Source organism: Numida meleagris, chromosome 2 (genome assembly GCF_002078875.1).
Source record: "Numida meleagris isolate 19003 breed g44 Domestic line chromosome 2, NumMel1.0, whole genome shotgun sequence".
Taxonomy (NCBI): domain Eukaryota; kingdom Metazoa; phylum Chordata; class Aves; order Galliformes; family Numididae; genus Numida; species Numida meleagris.
This window is the reverse complement of record NC_034410.1, coordinates 124,567,281-124,584,124: the sequence shown is the minus strand read 5'-3', so window position 1 is coordinate 124,584,124 and position 16,844 is coordinate 124,567,281.

Here is a 16,844-nt window from a genome sequence, read left to right as displayed (position 1 = left end):
GAGAAGGGAAGTACCACAGCTTTTGACCAAAAGGCTATGATGATGCACATGGGCATCCATCCGTGCAACAAAAGCCATGGAAACATTTAGAATAATGGGCAACAGTACAATGTCAAGGATCTTCAGCCAGGAAAGCACTTCCAGCTTTTTAATTACATATTTCAAAAGCAAAACAGAAGATTAGAAGATTATCTGCCAAAACAGCGGCAGATATTTGAACCCGTTGCTGAACAGCATGTTCCTCCACTGATAGTAAAAGACCAGCTGAGCCAGTTCTGTTTACAGCCTGGGGGCCAGAGATAGGCAAGGAATACAATTACAAAAGGATATTATGCTCAAGGGGAAGAATTCTCATGTGTTTGCAGCTGGGATGACAACTATTATTACTATGCTATTACTGCATGTCTACTTACATCCAGTTCATTCAGTTATGGCATCAGTATCATCAGAGAACTCCTCTCACCATTCCTAAGCCATTCTGTAAGATGTATGTTAAAGCTGAATATGGTCAAGAAATGTGTTTCCACAACTTCCTGTTCCAGCCCACTGTTCCTCACGACTAAGATCTAACTTGCAAGCACTCTAGGGAAGTATAGCTCTAGCACATCACCCGAGTTACAACTCCAGAAAACTTCTCAGTGTGGTTGTAAGAACAGAAAACCTTTTCCCAGCCAGTTGAGCAGACCAACAGCAGGCAGGCACTGACGTTGCGGGTGCTGGGTTGTGTCTCACTGTTCCGTCTGTGCAGAAGTGATGGTGGGAAGCATCAAAGGGCAGAAGAAATAAGAAACACCAAGAAAAACATGCTGCAAAATGAAAGAAGTACACTCCAAGCCCCAGCAGAAGACTTGCATGACTGACTGTGCCTGATGGCTGTGAAGCTCCTCTGAGCCACCACTGCCCCACCTGGAACGAGGAACTTTAGGATGTGGATACATCCTTCAGGGCCTGCTGGCTGCAGAAGCAGCAGCAAGGGCATCAGCTTCAGGAGCTGGGGCACTTCCAGGTGCCACCCTCGGTAAGCTCCTTTTGCTGGTAGCTACTGCCGCCAGAACTGACTGAGAAGAAACCTGTTTTTCTTTCACTTTTGGCCAACATCTGAAAGGCTATGGATTTTTTTTTTTGCCCTTTGGATAACTCTGCTGATGTTAAAATCTACTCTTATGAAATTTTTTCCATTTCCACAGGAAATATTTTGTGTTAATATATTCTTATTGATTTTATCCGCCATGCATTTTGCCAAGTCTAATTTTTAGAGCCTTACGTTTATTGTCTTAGGCCCCAGTTGAGAAGTGTTTTGCTGGGCTCCTTTCTTTTTCCATGATGCACAGTGCACTTTTTCAGTCGAGGCATGGCCAGGAGCAGCTCCGTATTGCTGTGTCTGTCAGGCTGGCAGTGGGTCTGGCAGAGACAGGGTGAACGAGCACAAGATAAGGCATCTTGCTACACACTCACAACAGGGAGATGAAGCCAAAAGAAAGCTGAATGACGCGCAGTTAGATGAGATAATATGGGAATGGGAAGGGGACACATGGGAAGCATGAGGCAGTGACTGTGTTTGCAACTGCTTTGGGTATGTGGTATCAGGTACTTATAAAACACTTTGTACTAAGAAGTCACTTATATAAATAAGTGACTTATAAATATGTATTTCAGGAGCATCCAGGATGCTTGCAGATTTCTTACCTCTTAAGCCCTGTGAGCTCTGTGACCATGCAGGCGATGGCAGCCCCTGGGGCAGGGGAACGGTGATGTCTCACTGTCACAATGTCCCCTGCCCACATCAATTCTGAGCTGGACACTTGTTCACTCAACAGACACCAGCCCACATTCTTGCCTCATTTCCTGAGGTCCTGAGAGCAATCGGCTGTGATTACAAAAGCAAGTGTCTTCTGCCCCACGTGTAAAAGCAAGACCAGACAAGAGATGCCTTCTCGTTCCATTTGTGAAGTTTCACCACCTGCGGAGCCTGCCTCCTCCTCTCAGCTGGGCTGAAGCCGCCAAGGGGGTCCTCACATGCTGTTTGAATGATGATGCACCCAGCTCTGACTACAAAGACAACTCTTTGTGGACAAACCGAGTCAGCCATGAGCCACAGTGGTAAGAGAGTGTCCCAAGGGGGTGGTGGCCTGGCAGGGGGGTGCGGGGCACCCAAGGGCTCTGCTGGGGAGGTGCTGGGCCAGAGCTGCGAGGTACAGAGAGGCTGTGACCATGCAGAAGGTGTCCAGTTAGCAGCAAGGGCAGGGAGTGTTACAGCAGCCAGCAGAGCTGTGGCGATACTCACTTTCCCAGAGAATTCGGAGTGCAAGACAGCCTGGACATTTAAATATTATTGATACTTGAAGCCTCCAGAGCTTGTTTAATTTGCAGGGGCCTATCACCCAGCCCCAGCCCGCCTTTGATGTGCTTTCCTGCATACGTATGTAGCACATTCATTTCCTTTTGCAGTGTTTTCCTTTGCTGCTAGAAAGCCCCTAGACCTCTCTGAGGGGCCTGTAGCTGTTCAAACAGTGTCAGGTTCTCCTACCACTGAGATTCTTAAACAAACTCTGCTAGTTTTCCTTTGCTCTGCGTATCAGCAGCTCTCTGTGGTCAGAGAGTTTTAAATTCCCACAGTAAGACCTGTGGCTTCTCTTCAGAACTCTACCATCACCACTGTAACTATCCAAAATGTTTGCCTGAAAACTGAGATCTTGGCAACATCCATTGCAGAGTCCTGCTAACCCTGTAGTACAGAACGTGGCTTCTCTCCCTGAAACTGTGCCACCAGAGCATGCTACAGGAGGAATGCAATGAGGTGCAAGTACAACTCAAATACATTTTGAGGATGCTATTAAGATGCACAGATTTGCACATGGCAATGTTGGCTGGAGTTCATCTTAGTGAAGAAGTGTTGCCATAAAACACTTCTGTAAGAAAAGCCCTGGAAAAAATAATCTGTGGGAAAAGCATTTCTCAGGCATTGTGTTGTTCCCTGTGCTACCTTTACTTGTGCTGTTGTTTGTCTTCATGCAGCATTCCCAGCAGAATTACTATGACAAACCTGCCAGGGGCATCACTGTTTCTCAGGTGTACCACTATGCTTTCAGAAGGTGATGACACAAAAGATAGGCAAAACACATTGCCACCATTGTTCATTAATTACCAGAAATGTGGGATGGCCCAGCTGAAACTGGAGGAAAGCTAAAGTAAAAGGAAGCAGAAATTTAGATTTGCATCCAAAGAGACTGGGATCAAAGCCAGAGTGTCACTGTCTGGCCAATGCACAGACCCATGGTTGAGGGCCAGGTTGTGATTCAAAAAAACAATGAGCCTTGAGTACAGTGCATGCAAAAGGAATGATGGTGTGCAGCCATGGCCATGGACCTCTGCTTCTGCATCCTAAGAGCAGCTGGATGTCCTGATGGAGGATGCAGGTCTCCCACCAGGTCCTAGGCCACATCTACAAGGCTCAGGCAGGTATCTCAGACACTCCAAGTCGCACAAACGGTGCAGCAGCAACAGACACCCATGGTTAGGCAGCTGGAATGATCACTGGTTTTCTGGCACCCAACCACCGCAGTGAGGGCCACTCTCACTACACTGAGTACTCCTTGTCCGTGTTTGAACCTATGGAGAGGACGTGCATCAGATCACAGAAGGGGCTGTCTTCTGCTGATGTCCAGAAGCAGCCTGCAATGCCAGAGGCCTTCCTAATCTGTGAATATGAAGGCTTGTGGCAGGGTCTTCTGGGGTTCAGGATGTTCAACTCTTCATGCCCATGGATAAAGACTAATGGAGGACGGAAGTGAGGAAGGTGTGAGCAAAGAGAAAGGGTTAAGCAGTGAAATATGGCAGTCTTTCCTGGACTGCCAAGGAAATGGGCAAAGAAACACCTGCATTGGTGCTTTAGCTGAAAATGGGTTTAGATAACAGGAGCAAGTAAGTCTATGCTTTAGGGACTTCTCACACTTAGCTATTAGTTGGAAAATTATGAGCTTTCAAGGAGGAGCAGTTCAAAAGTTCTTTGTATGATGGCTTATCAGCTTTGCTGCACTGGGGAATCAAACAGAACCAGGAGAGCAGAATGTAAACCCCCCATCTGATGAAGTACTCCAGAAAGCAAAGGTATGGAGGTCAAAGGTACACATCCAGAGCAAGTGTAGTCAAGGGTTAAGTGTACAGCACATCACCTTGGTGAAAGTTTGAGAAGGCAGTGGTGTTATCATAAAGTGATTTCCATTGCAGGGGAGCAATGGACAGAGTTATATAGATGAATTTGAAAACAATTTTTAGAAGACTAAGGATTCACCACTGAACATAAGAAATGAATGTGTACCTCAGCCTGAATTGTTCTGACTGGCATCACAGGAAACTAAATGCTCTAAAGAGTAGTGGGCAGTGGGAGATTCCTGCATTGAGGACCCCAGACTCCCAGGGCAGCATTCACCTGATGCAGGTGTTTCAGAGAAAGTTTCTGAAGACAAGGTCACTGAAGTCTACGAGAAACCAATGGCTGTGGTCCTCTGTGGGCTGGTGTGAGCTTGGGTGCTGCATGAGTCAACAGATATTTGGATCTTGTGCTTGCATGTCTGGCCACCAGTAATTGCCCCGTCCCAGTATTTCCAACCTAAATTGTACCTCCATGAGGAAATCTCACTTTTTTATGATACTGCAGAATTAATTTAAATTTGGGTCAGCTGTTTCTGTCTGTCACAGTAGAGCAGATCTGTATGAGGATTTTTACTTGGAACTGTCCTACTTGGATAATTCCATTGGAATGACCTCTCTAAATTCTACACTTTTTTTTACTGTTGTAACTGGGAGGTCTCAGAGTAGTATAACTCGCATTTTACCCTTGCAGGGTGTTTGCCTCACTATTTTGATTACTTGTCTGATAAGAAAGTTACAGAAATCTAAACAGGAGAAGAACAAGGACCAAGCCATCTGTTGCTTTGATAGCATGGCCTTAACTACAGTTAGAGGCATCTACCCCCAACAAAGAAGAGCTCTGCTGAGTGTCCACATAAGGATGAGTTAACCATCTGCTTCAGCTGCTCCAAAGCAAGATGGCTTTGCTTGGAACATTTAATCAGTCACATCTGAAGAGGGGTCACTCACTTGAAAAGCCTTTGATGAACGTGTAATATAAACCAACAAAGAAGCAAGCATTTTTAAATTATTTGGAGCAGTAACCAAGATCCCAGTTTCATAGCAACAACCCAAGATGAAGAACATCTATGGTCCCTTGGGAGAAGTTATGCAGCTCAGAAATACCATGACTGTCATTTTCTTCTGATTAGATAGACAAATTATCTTAACACAAAGTGTCCCAGGGCACAGGAAACATGAGGGTTACTCTAGGATTTCAAGAAACAAAGTGATTATTTTATCATGTCAATTTAGATAGATCTAATGTTAAAATGCTATGGATAAAATCCTGGAACATCACTGGAGCATTTAAAGACATTTGGGTATTTCAAGATGTTACAACATCCATATAAAATGTGGAATATGGTTTTCCATTCACTGCCCTGATAGATGATAGTATGTTCCCTGAAAGCCAGCTCAAAGTTAAGATCTGTGCATTCTGTTGTCTTTGAAACCATTCATTTCTGAAGAGCAGGAGACATAAATCCTCAGATTTGACTTGATTCAGAATTCCATGGTTTACATAAATAACACAAAGCCTGGACTTGTCCTTGCTGGAGGGGTTACCTAAGGGGTTTCCTTGGATGTGTGTAGCCCCACCTGGTGCAGCTCATGGAACAGAGGGAAAATGGCAAGCAGTGATACTGGAGGTGCACAGGACACACAAGATGGCAGACAACAGTTTGAGGAGGGGAGCAGAAAAGGGGCATTATCACTAGAAGAAAACAGTGAAGGGAGAAAAGTGAGAAAGACTGAGACAACAAGATTGTACAGGAGTACAGAGATGGGATTAAGCAGTAAGGAGGATACTGTCACACTTCAGAGTAGAAGAGCAGCTATCTCCACGAAAAATAAAGGACTGTAAAAAGATATGGGAAGATAAAGAAGGTAGCAACTAGTTGATAAATGTGTGCTTATAAGAAAGTTTGCTAATCTGACTAAGGAAATCTAGGGATAATGTGAGATCCTCAGAAGCCAGACAACAGCATGGAGGAATTTGTCTTTCCCAGTTAAGGCATAAAGCCTGATATAGCAGAGGCATGGTGAAACAGCAATATATTGGGGATACTGAGGGGCATGTGCTCATAATAAAGATATGAATAAAGGCATATCACTAACATACAACTCTGTGAGTGTGCACTAGTGAATGTAGAGACTAGTGAAAGAAGAAGACAGATGGGATAAATGAATACATTTCTGGAAAAGCCATTCAGGAAAAGGTTAAAAATAAGCCATGGTTACAACTGGGAACTTGTCTTAGGTGTCTTGAATTAAGTTTAGATTTGGCTAATAATCTCTAATGTTAATGAGAGAAATGCTGTCAGCAATGATGTAAATCAATGGTGCAAACTTGGAAGGCATGTGATTTGCTTTTTATGATCTCAGTTAGTGAAGTGGAGGTCTTGTAGCAGAGTACGAGCTCATTCATCAAACTGAAGCAGAATATAAAGGTTTAGGATGTGGTGACTCAAACGGATGCAATCATGTGAATGTGCTCTAACGTTCCCAGTTCAGTGAGAAGAACAAACTCTACTGGGGCCTAGATGTGCAAGGCAAAAGGTGCCTTCAAAAAGTTACTGAACAAGCAAATGCAATACTATTTTAGACTTGACTTCAGTAAGTGGGAGGAAATTATAGAATGCATGATTAAAAAATACAACTGTAGAAATAGCATTCAAAGTTTAAACTTCCTGGACAGATTGCCAAAGATAGGCGTATAAAGCAAGCCTGCAAGTCCTAAAGCACAAGCTCTGGTAAAATACACAAAAAATGGTGTCACTGAAGAACTGGAGAACTCAGCATTGAATGAGGAGTAATCTTGAAATTTCTTCATGTCAAATATGCAAAAACTACTTGTAGAGAGATATGAACTTATGGTGAAGCTGAGTATCCTCTCAAAGGAGATGTAAGGAGTGAATAAAACTGCTTTATGTATCAGAGAAAAAGTAAGAGTAGGCCAAAATTCAGAACAGATTTAGATGCTGCAAGGGAAACTAAAATATGTATATAAAGGATTGGTGGTATAACAAGGAAAAAAAAAAACAAACCAGAAAGAAGAAGTGCAGCCACAATAGAATAAGGACTGGATGGCGGAAAGATTTGAGTCATACCTTGTCTTAGTTTACAATAAGAAAAAAGAAATAAAACATTGAAAAAACACAGCAACTACAGGAAATTCTTGCATCTGAGTTGTGAAGAAAACTTCAGGTACTGTACTAGTAGGCTTCTATCCCCCAAATTCTGAAAGAATTAGGTACGTGCAATCACAGTTTTGTAGCCACATTTTTGGCAGCAAGTTAAAAATAGTGCAATGATGAGTGAAGGATAGCAAATATTATACCTCTGTTTCAGGAAGAAAAAAAAAGTTATAAATCAGGACCAGTACTCTGACTTCAGGACTAGGCATGGCTTTAAGGAACAAATACTACTTAAAAGAAAGAATAATTGAAGACAAAATGGGATGAAAGACAACATGGGTTTACAAAGTTTAATCATCTCAGACTGACAGAAGAATGAAAAAGAAAGATGATAGATTTAATCCCACTGTGTGTCAGCCACTGTTTTGATACTCTATCAAATGGGAAATGATTAATATAATTAAGGAAGGTGGAGCATAGAACCAGGGTTAAAAAGCATTCCCAGGTTTCACAAAGAGGAGACAAAACCAGAGCGTGCCTAAAAGGACATTGCTGGGCGGAAGTACATTGTTAGCAGAGTTTGTACAAGTTCAATCTTGGTTTCATCTAATTAAATATTTTCCTTTGGGGCTTCAACGAAAAGTGTAGTTTTACCAATGACATTTGCTAGAGATAGATACAAAATAGGCAGTAATGGCGAATACAGCACAGTATCAGAGCACCACGGAGGAACAGAAGTGACATTGAGAAATTAGTAATAGGAGCTGGTTGAAAATTAATAACATGAAGGGCACCGTCACTTGGGGATCAAAAATAATTTCTGCTGTATCTGAAACAAGAGATGGGAGTGGCGGGGGGAAAAGTTTGCTGTATCACTGTGCTGCTGGATGAGCAGGAGCCTGTTGCAACACAGCTTGAGAAAAGCAAATATGTGCCCAGCGCATATCAGAGGAAGTAACTTTCACTGCAGACAGCAAAGTGTAATTGTGGGTCCCCAAGACGCTGTGAGACCTCACCTGAAGGGCTGTGGACATTCCTGGGCATCTCCTGTCAAGAATGAGTAATTTAAATGGGAGCAGATGCAGAGAGCGAGGAGGAGAATGGGCACAACCGTGCAGGAGGGAGCTGGGCTGGCTTTGCAGGGGAGAGAGAAGGAATACAAAGGGGTTCTATAAATACTTCAAGAAAGAGTAAACACCAGGGGAAGAAAAATAGCTATATAAGGGAAAGTGGCATCAGATGGGAATCTAAACTAGCTACAAAAAGCATTTGTGTAGAAGATAGAACACAGTTTTTATGACTCAGAAGAGCAAAATTGTAGCACAGCCTCCTAGGAGAAGCAGTGAAACAAGAAATCTGCATGGTATCAAGGTATGGCAGGATCCCTGTGTAGAATTATACCTGCCAGGGTTGTCTAAACAGGAGGAGACTGCATGTGGTGCTCCCCTGTGCTGCCGCTGGAGGAGGTGGTGGAGGTCCCCGGTTCTGGTGGGGTCCCAGACCATGGTTCGTGTGTCTGAGCAGGCAGTCTGGTTTCACTGGAGCTCTGCAGTCCTCCTTGTCCCCAAATTAAACATTTTACATGTGGAAATTTAAAAGCACTCATCTGGAGACACGCTGGCACAGGGTGCCCCATCCCAGAAGCTGTGGGAGGTGTTCAAGGCCAGGCTGGATGGGGCCCTGGGCAGCCTGAGCTGGTGGGAGGTGTCCCTGCCAGTGACAGAGAGTTGGAACTAGATAATCTCTAACATTCCTTCTAACCCAAGCCATTCTGTGATTCCGTGGTCTGGAGCTAACAGTGCTTCTCTCTCCAGTTCTGCTTTTGCAGTGCAATTTGTTCCTGCCATTTGAATGAGGAGCTCTCCACATCTGTCTGTCTGTCAAGCTGTATGCATTACTATGCACATTATACAATTATACTACACATGGCTGCCAGTCATGAACCACTGATCCCATTCGACAGTAGAAGAACGCTTTCCCTATATTGTGTTCTCTTTTAAGTACTGCCATTACTTACTACTGCCAGGAACATGTGTACCTTCACAGACTATGCAATGATGTCTTCTTGCAGTGGAAGATTATCTCTGTTTAAGTTGCAAAAAAATCATGCTTCCACAGGCCACACATTATATAATAAAGCTATAAGCTGCACATGGTTTTGCAATCTATTTTTCTTGTAGCAGGAAATGTCTTCAGTAGTACAGTGGGTGAAGAATAACAAAAACAGGCTACAGTTTGGGAGTAAATGAAACAAAGCATAAAGTGGATTAAGTGCTACCATCACTCCGTCACAGACATGCGATTAGGAGAACTGCTTTGTTTAAAAGCTCCGAAATCTTTTTGAAGTCTCAGCTTGGATGGAGCTAATCTGCACAGGAAGCAATCATTTTTCTCTCTGTCTATGTAACTGTTGTTCTTAACTTTTTAGCTCCCTCAGAGCCTTTTTAAGAAAAAGCACTGATGGGCAATGGGGAACTGTAAACTCTTCATCTTGCACAGCAATAGATGTGTCCAAAAACCCAAGTTTGCCTTCATGTTCAGAGCACAAGATGTCAAGGTATTCAGGGCTCGATTTAGGTTCATGTAGTGCACATCATTTTGTTGTGAATTGAGGGACCCCACAGTCAGGATGGATCAGAGTGCCGTGTTCCTGTCTCTAGCCATACTTCACAATTAGAAATTCCTCCTCTTCACTTTGAGACAAAAGTGGGGCTTTCCTGGGATTTCCTGGAGAAACAAAATCAGGAACAGTCCCAGCTCAGACTGCCTTCCCCACAGCAGCCCCACAGTCACTACGTGGGAGATGTGTCCAGCGGCTCTGCCCTCACCCTTCTCTCGTCTCACCACTGGGCAACGGGGGGAATTCCTTCACTGCAATTATATGGGCAACTTGGGATTCATAGGGCACTGGGAAAAAAAAAAAAACAAAATCAGTGCTTGTGGCACAGAATACAGAACAAGAGGGGAAACAAAGTAGTTGCAACGGGCAGAGAAAGATTGGAGAGGCACTTCAAATATGATGAAGATATGGTACACATTGATGCCTTATCAGCATTTTGGGATTCCCTCCTTCCCTCAAATATCTCTTTTGGTACTGTTCCAAGGGAACCAGAATATAATACTTTGGTGCTAGTGTAGGAACCAGAATACATTTGAGGAAAATTCTTTTTCTAATGCCAAATTGGAACAAAGCACCTTGAAATTTTTATGAGGTAACTGACACTGGTGAGTACCCATCATTTCCTGTCCATGAGAATATTTCACATCGACTTTTGCATTTCCAACAGGAAAAACAAAGGAAAAGAAAAGAAAAACCACCACAAATATTTTGAAAGAAGATTACCCTGAAGTTTTTAAAAGAAAAGCATTGCATTTTAAAAACCGGGTGCTGAAATTACTTGTTTAAAAATAAACACCAGACTGAAATATTCCATCCTCCTTAAAAGGCTTTTGGAGGTTTTCCTTTTCCAAAATAAGGCACTCTTGACATAGCCATGTTTCCACAGAAAGTTTCAGTTTTGACAGGAATGGCTTTGTTTGACCAAAAAACAGTCTTCCACTGGAAAAATTCAGACCAGTTCTTGTGTGGCCACCCACACCCACGCCTTTTTTTTTTCCTCTTCAGTATCTTTTTCCAGTCCCAGTCAGGCAGTCCCTTGCCAGATGTTCTCCACCAACGAGGAGCTGCAAATAGAACATACATGCTGCTGTTCACAGCTGAGCGTGCCCTGTGCCTTATCACACCAGCTCCTCACCTGGAGCCCACAGTTTTCAGGGCAGCTTCTGCTCTGTGGTGGGACATGGCCTGTGTATTCATACCCTAGCCCAGGACATGCTGCATGGTGGCCAACCTAAGGACCCTGGAGAGTCGAGCTCTGTGCCAACAGAAACACAACGCAGGTAGTTATGTCTGAACAAGTGCTGATGCCTGGGAATTAAAGGGGTTCTCAGGGTGCTGCTGTCCTGATAACACTAGGCTGAGGTGAGTGCTGGCTTCTATGATCTAACTGCTCCTTGTACCACCTGAAGAGGGTTTTTAGCAGGTCTGGGTGGCTAAGGGCAAGGTCTGCTGCAAGTGTTTCGAGGAAGAGAGGTTGTTGCATGAGTAGGTCTTGGTTTTCAGCCCTCTGAGTGCTTCGTTAAGTCCACATCATCACCAGGCATCGCAAGAGTTCACAGCTCTTCAGGGCCCAACCAGAATTTATTGCTACTTATTGAGCTTGTTAATGGAGCACTGAGTAACATGGTTTAGTGGGCATGGTGGTGATGGGCTGATGGTTAGACTAGATGGTATTAATGGTCCTTTCCAACCTTAACGATGCTATGATTCTAGTTGAGCACCAGCAAAGGACAGACAGGGCCATTACAGTAAACAGTAAAATTCACCTGTAGTGCAGCGCCACACAAACTGCCTTCACCTTTGCATAAAAAAAATGCCTTCATTTAAAACGTCTACCGTAGATAAATTAAACACAGCAGATCACTGCTCAGAACCCAGCTACCGCTTGTCTTCAGGTCACTGGGAGGTGAAGAGGGGCCTGGTGTGGGAAAAGCCATGGAGCAGTTAACTCATGCATTTACCTAAAAAATGCAAGAAGAAAGCTCTTTTATGTTGTATAAAACACAGTTTTACAAACCACCGCCTCATGCCAAGCTGCAGCCTCAGTGCCACTACTCAAGGACCAGTGTCCCACCACAGGCCCTCCTTTGTGGCAGCACTGTCCCTGCTCCAAGTGCCAGAGCTACCATTCCCACAAGGGCTTTTGATTCCTGCAAAGACCCCAGATTCAGGTGCCCACAAACTGTCCCTTGTGCCTACCATGGGGATGTCACAACCCAATTGGTGTGAGAGAGCTCTTGCTTTTACACCAATGGCCTCCAAGTCCATAATGGGCCTGCACCATGAGAAGGGGCTCAGTAGTTTTCCATAACCATCTCCTTGGTGGGGAAGGAGGAAAATTTGTTTTTTTGGACTTACATGTTTCCTTCAAAGATGTTTACTTCAGAGATGGTGTAACTGTAGCTCCTGAGAGGCAGTAAACATCACCCATGAAAGGGACAACAGCAACACCAGAGAGGCAGAGCCTGGGGTGTTGGGGCTGTGAGAGAGCCCTCAGCATGGAGTGCTGAGCTTTTGCACTTGAACTTGGTTCCAAGTCTGAACCACGTGTGTCTGTCCCCATTGCTTGCAAATGACACATGAAGTAGCACAACATGGAGGTAAAGCCTTCAGAGCTTCTCTACATTCAAAGCCACCAGCAGGAAAGTTCAACAGAGGGGAGGCAAGAAGCCTGCTCTGCAAATCCTTCTCTTTAAACAAGTGTTTTTTTCCTTGTGTCAGTGGGAATGTTCATCTTCGTTTATCCTGGCACTGGCCGGCAACAGCAGCAAAGCCAGGGGTCTCTTTTGTTTGTAATGTCTGCTGAGGAAATAAATCATCTGTGCATCATCAGATCATTTCTGCTTTATAACACCCTGCTCATTTCATTACAAAATCCACCCTTCAGCAGAGCAAATTAATTTGTCTTTTTGTTGTCCTCACATTCCTTTTGATATTTGGAATGTGATTTCCATGGAAAAACAGAAGTACTGACCTGTGCCTGGGGCCAGCTAACACCAGACTGCAGGCTGTGGCCAGCACAGCCCTTTCTGGGCACCAGCCACCACTTAGTAGATGGATTGCTTTGAAACAGACCCCTCTTAGTTATCCAGTTCTCATCCTGTCATCACTGACTTGCTGTTTCATCCTTCTGCAAAAGCAGGATAGTTCTGGAATGTTTAAGCCCTATCCTGTCTAATGTCAAGTGTAAAGCTTCCCTGGCCTTTTTTGTGAGTTCACCTGGGTACACCCTACCCAGCCACACTGCACTGCACATCTGCTCAGCAGCTGCTTTCAAATCAGGAGATGGCCGTGTCTGAGTGGTGTTATAATTTCAGTGTTCAATGTACAAACATCTCTGGAGGACACGCCAAAATGAAAAGCATGTGCAGTTACCAACTGTATTTTCTAACCGTACCAACCCCAAAAAGAGCAAAGAATCTCAGGCCCACCAAGACAAACAGGGATCCTCTCCATCTACACGATGCGGTTGAAACTGTACCCATAAACCATGTGTGTGATGCACACAGTGGAAAGTACCATTCATAGGAGCTCTGAACAAAGGGAAACTGTGGTTGGGATAAAACAAATAGATATAAAATAACTCATCTGCTGGTGTGAATATTCTAAGATATTGCACTGCAATATCTGATGTCTTTTGATTTGACATTTTTTTTTATTTTTGGGACTTGTATCATCTGTTAATTTCTCCAGCTCACTGTAGCAGTGAGGAGTAGTCCTCAGTGTAGAGCTGGTGGAAAAATAACAGTGGTAATGATGGTGCAGCCAGAACTGTAATGTTGAATAGCTAACTAGAAAACAGCCCGGGGGATAGAAAACTTCTCTGATGCCTGAATACACATATTGATCACAGAATCTTTTGAGTTGGAAGGCACCCTTAAAGGTCATCTAGTTCAACTCCCCTACAGTGAACAGGGACACCTACAGCTAGATCAGGTGCTCAGAGTCCCCTCCAGCCTGACTTTGAATGTCTCCACCACCCCTCTGGGCAACCTGTTCCAGTGCCTCACCACCCTTATTTACAATAACTTCTTCCTTTCATCCAGTCTAAATCTTCTTTTTTTAGTTTGAAACCATTTCCCCTTGTCCTATCACAACAGACTCTGCTAAAGAGTCTGTTCCCTTCCTTCTTACAGCCCCCCTTCAGATTTTAAAACGCCGCTCTCAGGTCTCCCCCAAGCCTTCTCTTCTCCAGGCTGAACAGCCCCAGCTCTCTCAGCCTTCCCTCACTAAGGCTGTGGGGGTTTTGCCCCTGCTCTGAACACCCAGAAATGGACACAGATGCTTGTAATGAGCTGCTGCATGCAGTGCAGCTAGGTTCAGTACACCTCCCTCCCATCCAAGCATTCCTCTGATGTATGTCCTGGGCTCTCCCAACAGCATAAAGGAGCAGCAAGGATGATGGTGCGCTGTGCTGTGCCAGGTAGCCTAGGTTTTAGGGAGAACACCTGACTGTCAAGGTGGCTTTGAATGTGTACAGATGTACACATGAAAAGAGGTATACACCAGCTGCTTCCCCATCAGCTACAATACGCTATGTCATCTCCCAGGTCTTGGCTTCTTCAGGACTGATGCTGAGATGTTTCCTCTATCATAAACCTCTGCAGAGCTCAACTTGCTGGCCCCATAGTTTCTGCTCACCGGGAATGGCAGCTTGAGGTTTGCTTGCTGAGTCTCAGACAGCTTGGGACTCCATGTTTTTCCATGAAAGAAATAAAAAGGTTTTGAGTGTGGCTGATTTTCAACATAGAAGACAAAACCCCAAGAAAATGTATGTAAAGTCTTTTGTAAACAAAATGTGTTTTGGAGTTTAATTGAGGCTTTGCAAGAGCATGTGAATGTCACGTTTATTTTATTGTGCTTTGTCATTTGAAAAACAAAGAAGCATCTTCTTGTGTGTTAGTTGGCCAGCTCACTGTTTTGGAGGACACTTTCTTGGGCTTGCTCCATCCTTGCATGCCACCAGATCCTCTTGGCTCAGGCCATGCCTTGCCTCTCAGCACATCACACCAAGCGCACTGGTGCCCCATTTGCATGTGTCCCGGTTTGCTCTCCCTGAGTCACGCAGGGCTCTGCACCTCCAGTGCTGAGAGTTGCTGCTCATGGCCAAGGTGGCCTTAGCATGTGCACTGCTTCCTTACCTGACCTTCCCCATTTAAGTCTCTTTATATTTGACAGCTCCTGTCTCAGGGCCTGGTAGGGAAGCACCTCTGCTCTCCCTTCTCCTTCTTGCAAGGGAAGTGGTATGGCCAAGGTGAAAACTGTGCAGGATTACAAGTAGGATGAGGAACGGTGTGTTTCTCCCTCACTCTCTTCACTGTATTTCTCTGTTGTAAATATCCCAAGCAATTTATGGCTAAGTTTTGAATTGTTCGTCAAACAACGTTTAGCTGAAGACTGGTGACAAGATATAACGGATTGACCCCTGCAGCATTGCTTCCCTTACAGCTCTGGTTTGTGTTGAACAGAAGCAGTTAATCTCTGTGCAGGGGAATTAGTGAAGTGAGATGTGTCACCCTGACTCTATTTTTACAAGACAGATGTCTGCAGTTCAAAATCCCTGTCCCCATCAAAGCCAGCATATCTGCAGGAAGAGAAGGCGAAGAGTGAATAAGAATGGGGAATGAATTATCCTCTAACCTTTAGAAGTGAATTTTGCTTCAAACCAGGCAAAGTTGGAGCTTGTAGATGTGCCTGAAAATAATGAATCTCATTGCTAACAGGCTCATCCTTATCTTGTAATCTGCCTGAAGTCAGCACCTCAGCAGCATCATACCAACTATGAGAAGGAGTAGATTGCTAGTATTTATTGATCATCTTTTTCAGTGGATATTTCATAGTTGTTATGGAGAGGATCACACCATGTGAAGGTGTAGTACAGACTCAGTATTAACGCCAGGCAAATAAGAACACTTTTTCTATGTGTGCAAATTCAAGGAAGTTCTCAGCACTCTTGGACATGCCATTCTCTTCTCTCCAAAGCCACTGAGATATTTTTCAGTGCTGCCAGCTGGGTAAGAAAAACAGGGAAATCAAGACTTACTACAAATTAATGGAGGTAGCAACTGGTAGTACTGCAGCTGTTGCCAACTGACAAATCTTTAGGGAATGACAACCCCTAGTGTTGCATCTTCAGTGTGCATTAGGCACTTGGCGTGGCAGAATTCTTTCATGGACATTCTCCTCTTTTATGAATGATGGCAGAAAGATGGAGCTCCCCAGTTGGAAATTTTTAGCCTGCTATTGCTGGGAAATGCCTTATGCCCTTGATGGTGTCTGAGCAAACAGCTGCCAGTGGATGCCTGTGCCAGGATGAAGCTCGGTGGGATTAGGGCAGAAGCTGGATTAGGTGACCTCAGGCAGACAAGCCCAATCATTCTAACAAAACAGATCCATTACAGAGCTACTAGAGGGCTCCATCCTGCCATGAGATAAGACTTGCTTCCTTTGCTAGAACATTATTTTTTTTAAGACAACCCAAAGCAAATGTATGCATCTCTATGGGAGAAGAGTCCACCCAACCCACAGCCTCACGTCCCTCATGTGCTGACGTCTCAGAAGTGCTCAGGAAAGTCTGAGGCAGAGAATGGACAGAGCCATTGCTCTAGCAAGATTGTGTTCAGTTCTCTAAACTCATCCTTTCCTGAGGTGGCTTCATCTTTTCCTCTCAGCTGAGATAAACTGGACCAAATATTAAAATACCTGCTGAATTACAAAGTGCCTCAGAACGTCCCTCTGACCATGTATCCACAAACTGACATGGAAAATCTCTTTCTCAATGCCTCCTTTCATCTGACCACTGCTAAACCAGTGAGCACACTCCCTGTGTCCCTAGGCAATGGCATTGATTCTATGGAAAGACAGTGGCAGGAAACACATTTCATCTATCTTCTTACATAGTAAATAACTTTTCAGATGAGTTATATTTTCACAAGGTCTCTGTGTTTGGAACAATG